The sequence below is a fragment of the Melanerpes formicivorus genome, unplaced genomic scaffold (genome assembly GCF_026170545.1).
Source record: "Melanerpes formicivorus ecotype bairdi unplaced genomic scaffold, bMelFor1.0.p_v2 SCAF_1, whole genome shotgun sequence".
NCBI classification, from domain to species: Eukaryota; Metazoa; Chordata; class Aves; order Piciformes; family Picidae; genus Melanerpes; species Melanerpes formicivorus.
Window position 1 is genome coordinate 2,505,980 of NW_027142353.1, and position 16,930 is coordinate 2,522,909.

Below are 16,930 nucleotides of genomic sequence, written 5' to 3' on the forward strand. Positions count from 1 at the left end.
ATTTTTAATTTAATAATAATAATAATAATAATAATAATAATAATAATAGTAATAATAATAATAATGTCTTCAACTTCCTTTGTAGTTTAAAGAGCCCAAGGCTGACTAGAAGCATCTTGGTTGTTTTTTTTAACATACTTTGAGGAAGTGCTAAATCATAGGCACCTCCATGTCAGCCACCTTCTCTTTTCTTGCTTCAGAGGCATTCTGCTCTTCTTACACTGCTGGTGCTTTAGCTAAATGGAAACTGAGCAGTTAATCAAATTATACATCGGCATTAATTCCTCAGTATAGGTACCAGTAAACGATTGACTCAATTAGCACTTGCTACTTACAAAATTATAGAGTTTTACTGAAAATAGTGGGGAGATTTAAAATAAGAAAGGTAATGAAAGATCATTTTTTAGCAGATAAATGAACTATCAAGTTTACAGTTTATGTTGATATACATATGACACCATTTGAACTTGGGACTTCAGGTACATGGGATACTGGGGTAAATAAAGTTTGCTAATATATAAAACGGTCCTAGAGATAGTTTATTTTTGCACAGAACATGACAAATTTATTTTACTTGATTCTTTAAAGAATAACATCTAATATTATGTTACTACTACTACATAGCTACTCAGATATTACAACTAAATCCTAAGTGAATCACACTAAGTTGCTTAGCAATAGACTCAATGAAGTGTCAATCAGATTCCTTCCCAAAAAAGTTCCTCTAGATTGATTTTTTTTCCTGTCAAGCATTATTTCAACTCCCCCAAGACCTTATTTCCAAGCTTCAGAAACAGTAAATTGTATTAAATGGGAAATGAAATGAATGGTCCTGCATGGGCACATGCAGGTGCCATGTTTGTGAATTATGAAACATGATAGGATAAGTGCAGTCCATGGAAGCACGTTGTGTTTAGCATTACTGTTAAAATAACAAGCTTTCAGAAGAATGCCTGGAAATACCCAAACCAATCATGGAAAGACAAATGACCTCCTCTGTCCTAAAATCACAGCAGTTAAATAGATTGCAGAAAACAAAATGGTACCAGTGACTCATGTGAGACACAAGAATCTTAGAGTAGTAGTTGTAATCCTCAAACATGGCAGGCACAAGTCTTTCTTATTCTGAACTTCTGGACAGCTTTTCCTCTTCAGTTACTTCAAACACTCAAAAGTCAGTTTTGTGGTATTGATGATTGATTGATTTTTTAAATAATAAAGTAAGGTCATGATGATACACATGATCTGCAGAGGAAATTTGTCAGGTCACAGTCTAACACAGTATATTATATACTGTTGAAGGTTCATCACACCTACCTATGGAATGTCAACAGTTGCCATATTCTCCAAGTGGACGCTGCCTATCTTGGGAGAAATCTTACCAAGCAAAGACAGTAAGAAACACAAGGAGCCCAAAAAGTCCCGAAGAACATTAAACTGTATCCTCTTAAGCTACAAATGTCTTCTACAAAGTACAGACATATGAACTATTTAAAGCTCTGAATTCCATATGTGTGAGTCAGAACTGAACACAGCAACAGCAACCACCAGAAGCAACTGTCTCAAATATTTGAATGAATTTTGTTATAAGGAATTGAACAAGATCAACAGCACAGTTATTAAGCTGAAGTCCCTGTAGGGACTTCAAACATAGCACAACATGCAGTGCACAAGAAAAGCAATTTCATAAAAGTAGTATCTTGAACATAACATTTTGAAAAAGACACTGTGAACAAAAACTAGCACAGAGATTCTGCATTCACCACCTTGAGTTTTTCTGTACATCTACACATCCCCCTCCAAGTCACAGATCTACAGATTTTCTACTACTGGCTTTACTCTCTCAAAGTAACTTTTCAATCACAGCTTTTAACCTGTGACTCTTAAGTCAATCAACTTTTAGAACCACTAATGCTAATGTTTAGAAAGGTCATTTTAAATCCCAGTTTCTATGCTTTCGAAGACTAATGTGACTTAAAGAGCAATTAGGAATTTTCTCAATACTTATGGTTTCAGAAACAGCCAAACCAACATCTAATCAAAACAGGACAGATAGTACTGCAGTAGAGATTCATATTACTCATACATAGTCAGGTGCAGTGACACACACAGATGAATGACCTCAGCCAAAGGAAACCACAGAGAAGAACTTAGCAAAAACATTCAACAAAAGCGCAGGTCGGGCCCATGAACTTTGATGGCTTGGTTGCTATTCATTCTATCTTTACTTTTTTTTTTTTACCTTAAAGCACTCAGTGCCACACTTACACTGTGCTTTTCATGAATTCACAGAGTATTAGCAAATGGGGTCAAACTCTAATTCTCCCCATGATCTGTACAGAAAGCAAAAACACTTGCAGACAACAGGAAACAAGGCTGTATCTTTGACTTACTCTGACACAAAACAGATTTACTTGAAGGAAAGCATTAGTGGTGGCAATGTCTGAGATGTTAAGACTCTGATCATGTCTGGGTGAGGCAACTTAAGGTGTTAATCATTTTCAAGTTACTTCAATCATATCATATAGGCTCCTTTCCCCTAGCAGAGCACAGAAACATGAACATATAGCTATTTCTATGTTTAAACACACAATTTCTGCCTTCATTGGTTATTTAAGCTACTCTTACAACTAAGAGGGTTTTGACCTTCAGGTTTCTACTCAAGTAGTGTTGCTGCCTACTGCCACAAGCCTGGAGAGCATTCCAAGGATGCAGTGAGACTCTTGGTGAAAGGATTCTACTGATCACAGAAAGGACATCAATGTAGGTTATGTAAATAAAACTTCTGCTCTTTGTCCAAGATAAAATAAAATTTCCAGTTATCTACTGAAACACTAATACTTCTGCAAAAACATCTCTTCATCAGATAATGTATTTCCAAATTAATTGTTATAAATGAAAGAATGGCTGATATTTCAAGTAATGAAATTAGAACAAGTTTCGCGTTAGTGAGCCAGGAGACATACAGTACTAAAAATCCCTTAAATCAAAACAAGTCAGAAAACTATTTACCAGTTGAACCACTGATAAAAAAATCCTCATTAATTCTCATAGGTCAATAAAAAAAACTCTTATCTTTCATACATACAGACACTTAAAATGCAGATATTGCCATTTGAGTTTGTCACTCTATGATCTTTTTGTTGAGAAATACGCACTTCAATGTCACAATTCACCTGACTTATTTTCTATGCCTACCTGAATTTCTCCCTGCTGAATGTATGTTGAGTATGGATGACCTCAGGTGTAGATATTTACACTATACACTACAAAGATTAAGCCGGTTCTGTATCACACTCTTGCTCTGTAAAAACTGAATTCACTGACTGTACTTTAGCCTAAATACAGGAGTCAAAAATGGTGGAATCTGTTCTCTGGAGATGCTTTGCCTTGCACAGAGTAGCCTCTCAGTTTAAGTTCCTGAAGTAAGTACCATTCCATTATGTACTTCCCTTAAACCAGCTTTAAATCTGGCTCAACATAAATGGAGAAGGGGGAAACCCCTGCTGCATGTTAAATTAAAGCAAATTTAACTTTTTTTTCCTCTTTCCCTTTTTTCCCCCCTTTTTTTCTAAATCAACCTTTTGCTTTTCAGAAGTGCAGGAATATCAGTTTTTATACAACAAGTAAAAATAGCTCCAGGACAATTCAGTGAAACATACAGAGAGTATGATAAAAAGGTAAGCAAATGTATCAGTGTGTTTTAAATTATTTGCAACTTTTTGAATCACTTGCACACTAGAAAAATATGTAAAATTAATTTTGAAAGCCTGATCTATCTTTGCATCTTAATCAGAGAAAGTAAGCCAAACACCGCTCTATTTTCCACACATCTCTGTCAGTAGATCTTGCTCTTGGAAGTTCAACACCATCTAAGCTTCTGTCAGACACAATCAGCTATGCAAAAACGTGGGCATGCACTCTTTTTTCTTGGTTTGTTTTTTTTGGTGTGTTTAGATTACCAACCATGAAAGAGGGATATAGACATGCTGGAACGTGTCCAGAGAAGGGCCACAAGGATGGTCAGAGGGCTGGAGCACCTCTCCTATGAGGACAGACTGAAGGAGTTGGGGCTGTTCAGTCTGGAGAAAAGAAGGCTCCGAGGTGACCTAATTGTGGCCTTCCAGTATCTGAAGGGGGCCTACAAGAAGGCTGGGGAGGGACTTCTCAGGATATCAGGCAGTGATAGGACTAGGGGGAATGGAATGAAGCTGGAGGTGGGGAGATTCAGGCTGGATGTGAGGAGGAAGTTCTTCCCCATGAGAGTGGTGAAGCACTGGAATGGGTTGTCCAGGGAGGTGTTTGAGGCCCCATCCCTGGAGATGTTTAAGAGCAGGCTGGATGAGGCTCTGTCCAGCCTGATCTAGTGTGGGGTGTCCCTGGCCATGGCAGGGGGGGTAGAACTAGATGATCCTTGTGGTTCCTTCCAACCCTGACTGATCCTATGATGCTATGAAATGTGATACAAAGAAAAATAATTGAATACATATTGATTTTTAGTGATGCAAGAATGATTTGTATTTTCACATAACTGTCATTGATTTTCATATTTTTTGTAAACTATCATAATTCAGGGTGTATTTTTACATTAATAATTTGCAAAACAATATGTTTAAGAGAGAAATCAGTTGAGATCAGTTGAGAGAACACAGATACAGTAACAGCATGGAACAGCTTGCAGTATGGGAAAATTGATGGAATATTACATCTTAGAACTTGTTTATAGGCCTAAAAAAAATCAAATCATATTGTAAACATTTCTCAAGCAACAAATAGGAAAAAATCAAGTGCTTTACAGGAGCACTTGAAAGGGCGAAGCTGATGTCAGGTTTTGCAGTCTCTTAAAACATCACATGCAGATCTTCCAGCTAACACAATGGCAGAAATTTCAGGGCTGAGTTAGTTCACTAAATGTTACTCTGAATTAATTGCCTTTGTGTTTTTTTACAGATTCCAGTCAACAAATAAAATTCCATTTGGCTAAACTTTTGACCCCAAAAAAAAGGATCAGCAAAACAAACCAAGAGCTGGAACTAGACATTCTTAAGCAGAGAAGCTCATTTCAGCACTTAAAATGCACTGTCTCTGTAAAAATACACAAGGCAGACACACAATTATTAAAAGAAAAAAAAGGGCAACAAATTCCCAGTAAATAAAACCATGATTTTTGTAGCATGACTGACATACTGAAACACAAGGATAGTGGTTGTTTTTTTTTAGCTAGATCTCCTGCCATTGTTTATCTTAAGACTGTCTGAGGACAGATGGAGAAAGAGATTGTCTATTAATCTCTGTATTAGTGTCACAAATTCTCTTGACTTGTTATTTGAGGTCCCACCAGTGTGCATTTGGCCCTTCGTCGTTTTTAAGTAGATCCATCTTTTATTAGCTAGTCATGACTAGTCGTGTCTGGCTACAAACATGTCATTTTTCTTTATAATTTTCCTTAGTATCTTAACAACTCCTGACTTCCATCAATGTTTCTGTTTTATGACTACTGGAATTATTTGTGATATCCCTAAGCAAGTATGAAAGAGTAACCATACTACATTAGTGAAATGAAAATACTAGATCTGCATAAAAGAATGTGTATAATGTCAAAATCATGGCCATTGCTGATAAAAATAAATTGAGTGCACATACAATAAAGGCAACAAAGCAGTAATAGCTTTTTCAAAATTATCTCAGTTTTTAAAAATTATTCCTTCCTATGCTGTCAGATCTGAAAGGTCAGCTTGCATTCTAATAAGTATGGAAAAGATATGTATTCAGCAGTAAAATATATTCATTTTAAAGGCAAGTAAACAAAGAATGAAAAGCATCTTCTTCTTGGAAAGCAGAAATGTCAGAAGGGAGAGAAACTAACAGCAGAGTTCCTCAGGAATCAGTTTTTGGATCACTCTTGTGTAATAATTTAACTAATGTCCAACACACATGCTGATGACACAAAGTTGGAAGGGGATTGAGCATCACACTGAAATAACTGGATGGTCTTGTAGAAAGATGATGAATTTTAATGGATAAAAGTGCAAGGTCACTCACTTGGGGATCGTAAATAAGAGTAGCTGCTGTAAACCAAGAAGTTCTAAGTTAGGAATAACCAAGGAAAAAAAAAAATCTGGGTTTATTAGCTGATCCCTGGATGATAATGAATGTGACACAGAAATGAAACATATATATATCATTCTTGAACATCAGTATGAACATATGAGGTTGATCAGAAATTGTAACTGACATATAACACATCAGTGGGATATTTTGCCTGTGTAACTTTAGTCAGCCATCTTCAGAATAATAGGATCACAACTAGGTCCAGAGAAACATTGTAAGCATGATCAAAGAATGGGAAAGCTTCAAAAACAAGGCATAAAGAATTTGACTTTTCTAGCATCAGAAAAGTAAAGGCTGAGGTGGCATATATTTCTCTTTCATAACCACAGGGAACATCTGATGGATGGGAGAAGAACGACCATGAGCCAGCAATGTGTGTGGCCAAGAAGACCAATGGCATCCTGGGGTCTGTTGGAAAGGGTGTGGCTTGCAGGTGGAGAGAATTTCTCCTCCCTCTCTACTCTGCCCTGGTGAGGCCACATCTGGAATACTATATCCAGTTCTGGGCACTCAGTTCTAGAACAAGGATCTGCCTGAAAGTCCAGTGCAGAGCCTCCAAGATGATGAAGGGAGTGGAACATCTGCCTTATGAGGAAAGGTTGAGCAAGCTGGGTCTCTTTAGCTTGGAAAAGAGGAAACTGCAGGGTGACCTCATTGATGCTTAGAAATATGTAAAGGGCAAGTGTCAAGAGGATGTGATATCCAGCGATAGGGTAAGAAGCAATGGGTGCAAGATGGAGGATAGGAGTTTCTGCCTATATATAATGAAAACCTTTTTCACTGTGAGGGTGACAGGCTGCCCAGAGAGGTTGTGAATTCTTCTCTGGAGACATTCAAAACCTGCCTGGACATATCCTTGTGTGATCTACTCTAGGTGATCCTGCTCCAGAAGCAGGGTTGGAATAGATGATCTTTCGATGTCCCTTCCAAACACTAACATTATATAACTGTGTGATTCTGTGATTTATAAGGGAAGGTTCAGATGCAGAAAGCAACTATAGGCTGTTATGAGTCACAGCACTGTGGAAGCAGGGCACCAGTGAAAACTACTGATCCAATTAGTTCTCTGCCAGCTCTCACAAACCTATTGGTGCTACTGGACATGAAGAAGAGAAAAAACCAAACAAATTTTAACCTACTGTTTTGCCAATAATTAAAATGGTTGAGGAAGGTCTACACTGCAGAGTTCCCACAGTATGAGTGACTAAGGAAGCGCCAGGAAAGGACGCACTGATGATACACCTAGTTTTTAGGTACAGTGCCATGTAACTCTGATATGAGTAGCAATGAGGAAGTAAAAAATGAAGACTCAGAAAAAACCAGCATATATCAATACTTCTTTTTTCCATTATTTACTCTGTTATCCAATGAGATTGTATGCTATGCCCACCAAAATGGTCTGTGGACAATGTTTTTTTAAATGGAAAATGTAGTAAGTTCAACTAAAAGACATGTTTTAGAAAGCCTGTAAAAGGAAGAGTTACTAACGGGATGTGTGGCTTCCAAGGCTTATTTCCAGTACTGCAAAACTAGGACAAGCAGTCCAGACGTTACACCTCAATTTAATATCACCCACTACGAAAAACTAGGATAAACTGTTACTTTCATCTGCATTTATGCAATATGCAGTTGCTTCAACACTCCCGTAATATGAGAGAAATCCATACTATGGGCAACCTACATAGTACAGAAAACTCCAGAATGTGAGAAAAATCTATGGAAAATGCTTTATTTAAAAAGTTATTCTGAAAAAAAAAATTAGAAATAAGAAAACATAAACCTCCCTCATTCTGAATAGTTTAAAGCCTTAAAATTTCAAAGCACTGCTTCTTTCAGTCATATCCTTTCACACGGGGAAATCGTGTTTTTGCTTAAATTCTGCCATGGTTTCATAGCTGTATATTTGATAGGTAAGTGACAACATCACACTGTAAATACTTCAGAGAAATGTAAGACATTAAACCTCTAAAATGTCAACAGTTTTAGAAATCATAGCTTTACACCAGCGATCCAAAGAGCATGCATCACTGCAACTTCTTTTTTTCGCCTTTTACTGCGGAAATACTTTCCTTGATATTAACTTCTTAACCTAAATACCTATGGAATCCTTTAGAAGTACGTTAACATTGTTAAATTGTGAGTGATGCGGAACTAATAAGAACATGGTTTACTTACTCAGCATTTTGGTTTTCAAAAAAAATTACAGATTAAATGCTAATTTTAGAAGATTTTGCCCTTAGCTTCAGAGTTTTGCTCAAAAATCTATCGGATGATTCCGTAATTGCTTAAATAGCAGCTACTTTTACAATTGTTCTTAATTAGGTCCCAATTTAGCAAATCACTTGGCCATATGCTGGGGTCCCAGGGGATTTAAGAATGTGCATGGAGTTGTACACATGCATCAGAGTTTAACTGAACTGGGCTTTTAGCATTAGACTTTTAAAAATTATTTTTCATTTCTGTAACTGCTGTAGCCTTTTGAATTTCCTTATATTTCTCCTGAGTTCTAGGGGATTTCAGCTATGACTGATTCTGACAATTACATATAGGCAAATCTTTTTTTTTTTCAGATTTTTATTTCTTAATGCCTAGGTTTGAGCTTTGGCTGAAAGAATAATTTCAGAATAATTAAAAAATAAAGTAAATCAACTGAGAGGACACAGTCCTCAGCTCAGTCTCAAGCTGCGCCAGGGGAGGTTTAGGCTTGAGGTGAGGAGGAAGTTCGTCACTGAGAGAGTCGTTCGCCATTGGAATGGGCTGCCCAAGGAGGTGGTGGAGTCACCATCCCTGGAGGTGTTCAAGAGGAGATTGGATGTGGCACTTGGTGCCATGGTCTAGTCATGAGGTCTGTGGTGACAAGTTGGACTTGATGATCTTTGAGGTCTCTTCCAACCTTGGTGATTCTGTGAGAGGCTAGTGCCACAAACAATTTAGGGTAAGATGGGCAGCTCCTTCAGTCAGTAGGAAATCTCCAACAGTCTGATTACCCTAGAAAACTAAATAATTTAAATTGCTCTGGTAACCGACCAAATTTTATTTACTACTTTAAGTTTTCAAGTAATTTTGCCTCACTGCAAAACTTTGACATTTATGGAGCAGAAACTGTGAAACTTTTACATGGCATAGAAAACCTTTTTTTCCCCCAAGAGTCATGTTCATGTCTCCCTTCTGTGCAGCTCCAATTGCATATATATTTGTCTAGTGACACTTATCCTCTGTGCTGAGACAAGAATTGTCCTTTGGGTCTTGCAGAGCCTGTAGCAAGAAGTCTGTCTCATCTGGACAACTCATCTTGGCAATATTAACAAACCCTACCTTCAAAGACTATAATCCCAAATCAGTACAGTAAACTATAGCAAGAAAAATATATAGTTGGGGCCTTTTTATTCATCCCTGGGTCCAAAGTAATTCACTGTTCACTCAGTTCATGCTTGTAAAGTTTACTTAGACAAGTATCAAGGGGGTGGTGGGAAGGATGGAATTTGGGTTTGTACTAAAAACTTCTTCCATAACCCACACCACTAAGAAACAGGGATGTCAAATCCATATTATGGCATTTATAATGTAAACAGAGGGAGGAGTTAACAAGGCTATACATCAGTCTTACGTAGTTCTGAGTAAGCAGTGTGGTGGAACTACAGAAGATGCAAAAACCAGCAACCATGCTTCAGAGACAGCTGAATGAGGACAGACAACAGGTAATAAAACCACGACTGAAGTGGAAAGGATTACAATTGATCTATCTTGCTCATTCTTAATTTTTCACAAGAACTTGAGAGTACCTATTGAAAACATCATTCAGCAACACCCATGGAAGTCAATGTCTGATGATGCTTTGACAGCCAAACTCCAGTTCTGCTCAGAAAGAGATAAGACAGTTTAAACTCGTCTAAGAAAGAGAGTCAAGATACAATTCAGGACTAGAAATTCATAAATTACTGATTGCTTGAATATAATGTGTGCAAACTTGGAAGGACCTATAGTAGCCTCTGCATATACTGCAGAAAGGATAATGGATTAGATAAATCTTCCTCTGTTCTTTTACAAGCTAATAATAGAAGGCAGGAATAAGCTGTTCTGCAATAAAACTTGGTTATCCAATCCAAAAATGCTTCATTTCCAACCAACAGAAATATTGGCTGTTTAATTCAGAAGTTTTCTCTGTGACTTCATAAGGCACTATAAGGACACAGAAAAGCAGATTTTCTAAGTATACTAGGCATGCATGTTTCTAGATTTAGCTTGCACAAGATTAATCTGTACTATTTCATAGTTTAATTTTGTATGAATGAGTTAAAGGTTTCTTATTAGCATTTTTAAGCAGAAACTCTTATCCAGCTGTATGTACTTCCTACATCTTCAAATGAAGATGAAGCCATACTTAAAACATTTGGGCTTTTTTTTCTACATAGAAGTTAAATGCATTGGTGCAGCCTATTCTAAAATCAAGACCAGTATTGTAAAGCAGGATACATCAAATTACATGATGATATATATATAATAGTACAAAATGTAAACTTCTGATACTTTGGCCTCTATAAACAGGGAGTTTCCTCTATCAAAAGCAGATGAAGACAACAGTCATAGTATCATAGTATCATAGTTTCATTCAGGGTTGGAAGGGACCGTAAGGATCATCTAGTTCCAAGCCCCCTGCCATGGGCAGGGACACCCCACACTAGATCAGGCTGGACAGAGCCTCATCCAGCCTGCTCTTAAACACCCCCAGGGACGGGGCCTCGACCACCTCCCTGGACAACACATTCCAGGGTTTCACCACTCCCATGGTGAAGAACCTCCTCCTCACATCTAGCCTGAATCTCCCCTCCTCCAGCTTCATTCCATTCCCCCTAGTCCTATCACTACCTGAGATCCTGAGAAGTCCCTCCCCAGCCTTCCTGTAGGCCCCCTTCAGATACTGGAAGGCCACAATTAGGTCACCTCGGAGCCTTCTCTTCTGCAGACTGAACAGCCCCAACTCCCTCAGTCTGTCCTCAGTCCTCATAGTCCTGTATCATATATGTGATTTTTATTCACTATGAACACAATATATTACAATGATTTAATTTATGCAGAGAATAACAATATGGGAGAAAAATGAAAGCAGATATAAAGTGCTTATTTTTAATGGCAACTGAAATACATTATTATGTGCATATAATAATTTTTTTTAAAATAAATTAAAAATATAATAAAACCATTTCCTGATACATCCAGCTACTTCTGAAACTGACAGAAGAGACCATAGTAATACCACCAGCTGTCATATCCCATTATCTGAATATGCATTTAGAATAGAATAGAATAGAATAGAATAGAATAGAATAGAATAGAATAGAATAGAATAGAATAGAATAGAATAGAATAGCATAGACCAGGTTGGAAGAAACCTTCAAGATCATCGCGTCCAACCCATCAACCAATCCAACCCACCTAATCAATTAAAGCATGGCACCAAGCACCCCATCAAGTCTCCTCCTGAAGACCTCCAATGATGGTGACTCCACCACCTCCCCAGGCAGCCCATTCCAATGGGCAATCACTCTCTCTGTGTAGAACTTCTTCCTAACACCCAGCTTAAACCTCCCCTGTGTGTCCTCTTGTTCTGTGCCTGGGAGAAGAGACCAACCTCTGCCTTTCTACAACCACCCTTCAGGTAGTTGTAGAGACTAGTAAGGTCACCCCTGAGCCTCCTCTTGTCCCGGCTAAGCAACCCCAGCTCCCTCAGCCTCTCCTCAGACGGCTTGTGTTCCAAACCCCTCACCAACTTCGTTGCTCTTCTCTGGACATGTTCCAGCAAGTCAACATCCTTCCTAAACTGAGGGTCCCAGAACTGGACACAGTACTCAAGGTGTGGCCTAACCAGTGCAGCACTGTGACCCACGACAAGCATACAGGGGGAGAATGACCTCCCTGTGGTAATTAAATCTTACATTATCTAGTTTTTGCATTGTGTTGCAGTAGTATGTCACACATACCAGCTCCTGGTTGCATGGAAATGTTGCATCACAAAATCCAAAGTCACATGTATGTTCCTAAAATAGTGGTGGATTTTTTAAGAAAGCCTTTCCACTCGTGTTACAAAACTGGGCCAAAAATATCATTCATTGAACTCCCAGAATTGTATTGACAGTAACCATGTCAACATTCAAGGGGGGTAAAGGAGAGTAGGTGGCGTTTCTTTCCTTAAAATAGATTTTAAGAAAAAATGGTAGTTTTTTTTCTCCATAGAGTTAATTACAAATAAAAAGAGGTTTGTTTTTTTTTCTAGAGACATTGCACAGAGAAGTTGTAACTGTTCATGTACCACACTGCAGTTTTGAAATGGGCGATGCATACGCCTAGATCCTAAAGCGGGATCTTCCGATGCAGAATCCAGCTTATGCTCTACCAGATGAGTGATAAATATTTCGTTTATCATAACAATACAGTTATTCATATTTCTTTTGTTGCAGCCTAGGGCAACTGCTCACATCACTGACATGACTAACATAATTTGTATTTTTAAAAAACTGATTTTGTTTCTTTGGTTTGGTTTTTCCAAAATGTAAGCCATCCAAAAACGAGGGGAGGGAGAAAATGAAAGAAAGACATTTTCAGAAAAACAAAGCAAGTATTTCACTCTGACTTTCATAAATGCTTGTCTACGTGAGTTGTATCTATACTGGCAATCAAAATTAGACCACAAAATAGCATAATGGACATGGATTTTATTACTTTAATTTGATCATAGATTCAATAATGAAGGAAAGGCAGATAAAATTGACTAACTTAATATTTATGGGAACTTGAACTACTGAAGAGATTAGTACTTTTACCCAGTTAAGCTTTCAACTGTCAGCTGTCATTACAGGACCTGCCAAAAAAAGCAAATGATAGCAATGTTGAACTTGTAACATGAGCACTGGACCCTTTTAGTGAGAAACAAAACATGCAAGTTAAACCAGGAAAACGCATTGCTTCCTGGCTTTACATTAAGGACAAATCAATGTCCCAGTCCAGCCACAAAAAATTACCTTTTGCCATGGTAGATCAGCCTGGTTTTCCCTATATGAAACATCAGTGGAAGGTATTGACAAATGTCAGTGGAAAGCAAAAACACTCCATTGAGATTTTTGAGAGGTTTTCAAACCATACCAAATTTGGGTACTCTCCACCTCCCTTTTAGATCCCACCGAGAAAACCTCATGGGTTGTGACAGCTTACCAAGATTGGCAACATTCACAGTCATCACCTAAAGGGAAAATCAAGAGGTGATAAAGCAACGGTGAGATAAACTGATCAGTGTACCTTTGAAGTTCAACACCAGTCCACTGTTACCACTGATAACTAGGATGTCCACAGCACCACCAGTTCAAACACACATCTACTTGAGTTTTTCTCGTTGAAAATCACAGCTGTGGTCATTTTCAGCCAACAAGAACTTTTAATTTCAGGTGGTGAAACAATCTTGATAGATTAATAAATACAGAAGGTTAGTAAAAGGCTGTTAGCCAGCTCAGGATAAATACTGATGTTCGTTGTATGACTTTTTTTTTAATGCCTACAACTGGACATTTGGTTCCAATAAAGAACTGGCAGACAAGAAAAAACTTGCAGTCATTTTTTCTGTGTGTGCACACCTGTGTAATACAATGCTATAATTCTGTGCTTGTTGAATGATATTTGCTTCAGTTAATAAAAAAGAGCTCAGCATAAACAAAAATCTATGCATTGCTCCTGTCCACAAAAGCTCTAGAAGATTATAGATGCTCTCTCAGGGACAGGGTAACCTTCTCATATGCTGAGAAAGATCCTATGAATGGGGAAACAGGTTAATGTACAGGATTTTGAAACTGAAGGCCTTCTCCAATGTGGGAAAAATCATGTTTCAAGCATACAGTAAGTGCACACGTGTATGTATACATACCTATACATAGAGATGTGTCTGTATGTGTGAACACACACAACACTCACCAAAAGACTTATCTTTGTAGTGATTAAGTGACCTAGTATGTAACCTCATATGCTGAAAAGATTGTCATACAACAGAAGCTTCCAAGACTTTATTCTCTATAGCATTAGAAAGCAATCTACAAGGCACTTTGCCCCAAATGACTGCATGCCTCTAGATCGCAACAGTTCCAAGCCAACAACTTAGGAGCACCTGTACGATGAATGCTCATAAAAAACTTCCTGTTTCAGTGTTTCATGAATTCTGGTTAAAAGCCTGGTGAGAGATAGTTACTATAATACTTCTAACTTTTATCAGACCAAGGACCGGGAAGTTTATTCACACTTTAACCACATTAACATTTTCTGAAGTATTTTTTCTTCTTCCCCCCATCAATCTGGATGACAACTTTTGGATTGACCACAGAGTTTTCACATAATCTCGCATGACATGCAATCTTAAAGTAAAGCATCTAGTGAATTACAGTCTTGGTAAGTCCGTAGCTATTTCCACATGACTGGCTAGCTCTACTCAGAATTTTGACCAACCCCCATACGTATTAATAAATAAATAGATGAATAAATAAACAACCCACCACAGTCTGGAAGTCTTAAAACATGCTTGATGTCTGCCTAGGCTTGCCTGCTTTAAATTGGATAAATATGTAACTACTCTGAAGTGATCATCTCTTGGGCTGTGAGCTGGTGATAGGTCTGCAAGATAGCCACACTAAAGCATACGCTCTAGTGATGGGTATCAAAGGGATGGGGCATGGCTTTCTTAAGGGCACCTAGAATTGTTGCATCACAGCATCGTATAGTTACCTTCTAGAAGCTTCATGAAACAAAATGCTCTAGAATGTGACATTGGTCAGAAGGTTGGCTCAAATCTTTTCCCATGATTAGTAAGAATATTGCATCTGTATAAAACTGCTTTTGGGCAAATAGCTGAAATTAGTTTGGGTAGGAAGAAGCCACAAAATTATGATAAAATCATAAGCACTTACACTGGGACAAACTTTGTGTGATTTATAGTGAGTCCCACCTCTGACATGAGAAATTAGAAGAGAAACTCCAGTTTCTCTACAAATCTCTATGACTTTTCTGTAAAAGTCAGAGGAGTAAAGAAAAGTTGAAGTAAAATCAAGGAGAAACACTGATATGTGCATTTTTGAAGCTACTTATTTCTGCTCTCAAAATTGAGAAGGGAAGGCCCAGGATGACTATAAGTTGTTAATGAATAAACAAGGTAACTTGACTGTTAACAGGAACTTCACAAGCACTGTGAGGCCCCACTATGTGTCTTAGCCTGATTTTGTCAATGACAGCTTCTTGGTACCTCTCAGAACAGGATCTGATTCCACCAGGCTAGGATGCAGGGCTCAGTCGAGTCCCTAACCTTTTACGTATCACACAATACTTGGGATGAAATGCCAAGCATTCAACATTCCTCAAGAAGAACCAGTAAAAAAGTTAAGACATTTCACAGGGCCTTTCTGTTTCCCTTCTATCTTCATTGCATTGATTCTTGAAGTGTATCTCCTTTGAAATAAATAAACTCATTATATGAATAGACAAATTCAGTCAAGAAAATAGAAAAAAAGTAAGTTTCTGACTGTTTTGGTTTAGACTGTTAAGCTTTTTGCTTTGCATTAATGGTCAAATAAATCAAAAGATGACACTGTACAATGTAAAAGTACAATCATGAATAGCTGTTTACATGGACTTTAAATATTTTGGTAACGTGCAGTGTACAAATTAATTTACCAGGATATGAAGAGAAGTCCTGATTTACATTGTGCAAGAATGAAGTTCATACACTATTTATCCTTTGTTTATTTTTACTAATCTAAATTATTACAATAAAAGAATAGCAATATGTGGTCACATAATTAGCTCTTACAATAATTAGAAGGGGGAAAAAGCCCTCACTGAGGCAAACACACATTTCAGTGCAATTTAAACAGGAAGTCCTCGATGATTAACATTAATTGAGAAAAGGCTTTTCTAGCAAGGGGAAAAAAAAAAAAAGAAGAATCCTGTGTGAAACATTAAACAAACTTATCTGATATTTATGGTTTTTTCTTTAATAATTAATGAAATGTAAATAGTCAAGGGAGTCTAGAGTTTTGCTTTGTAACTAGCTACTATTATAAACGGCAGTTAGATGTTTACAGAATACCCAAAACCCTTTTGTGTGGAAGGAGGTTACAAATCTGCCCCTTTTCCCTGTTCAAAGTCAAAAATAATGGTGCCTGATCCCCAGAGCATTCACTGCAAGAACTGTTTGCATATTCAGTTATTGTTTCTGCTGCGTCAGTCATCTGCTGAAGTTCACTCTAATGTGGCCCTGATCAATTCTGCCAGCTGTGCTTAAGTGCTGTTTACTATAATAACATCACAGTGCATTCTTATTTGGCAACAACAGCTATGACAGCACCTAAGTGCATTGAGAAGCCAAGATTTTATCATGTACACAGATCAAATTGAAATTGTTTATGGAGGCCAGTGTTGTTCTATTTCTGTCCTTTCTAGTGAATACCAATACCACAATAATGGCTTTGCCAAAAGCATTACTACTCTGCCCTTTCTAGTAAGTGAAGGTCTTGTTGATCTAAATACTCTATAGGACATGGCAATGATTTCATTACAGCAGCATGCACATTTCCACGGGGTAAGAGAGAGAATTTGGAAGATGCGTAGATTAGCTACAGAGGTATGAAGTGGCATCACTCAAGGAGGTGTCCAGAGAAGGGCAACAAAGCTGGTGAAGGGTCTAGAGAACACATTTTACAAGGAGCAGCTGAGGGAACTGGGATTGTTTAATCTGGAGGAGACTGAGAGAAGACCTCATTGCTCTCTACAGCAACCTGAAAGCAGATTGTAG

The 16,930-nt window shown here is 37.8% G+C and overlaps 1 protein-coding gene and 1 long non-coding RNA gene across 7 annotated transcripts in view; one reads left to right on the top strand and one right to left on the bottom strand.

The window, feature by feature from the left end:
* Positions 1 to 16,930, bottom strand: part of DACH1 (dachshund family transcription factor 1) — a 384,340-nt gene that overhangs the window by 263,171 nt on the left and 104,239 nt on the right. The gene's annotated exons all lie outside the window — the stretch shown is intronic.
* Positions 10,968 to 16,930, top strand: part of LOC137448306 (uncharacterized) — a 565,471-nt gene continuing 559,508 nt past the window's right edge. The window contains exon 1 of the long non-coding RNA XR_010989051.1: positions 10,968 to 11,047. This is a non-coding gene — a long non-coding RNA (uncharacterized lncRNA). The remainder of the gene's footprint in view (positions 11,048 to 16,930) is intronic.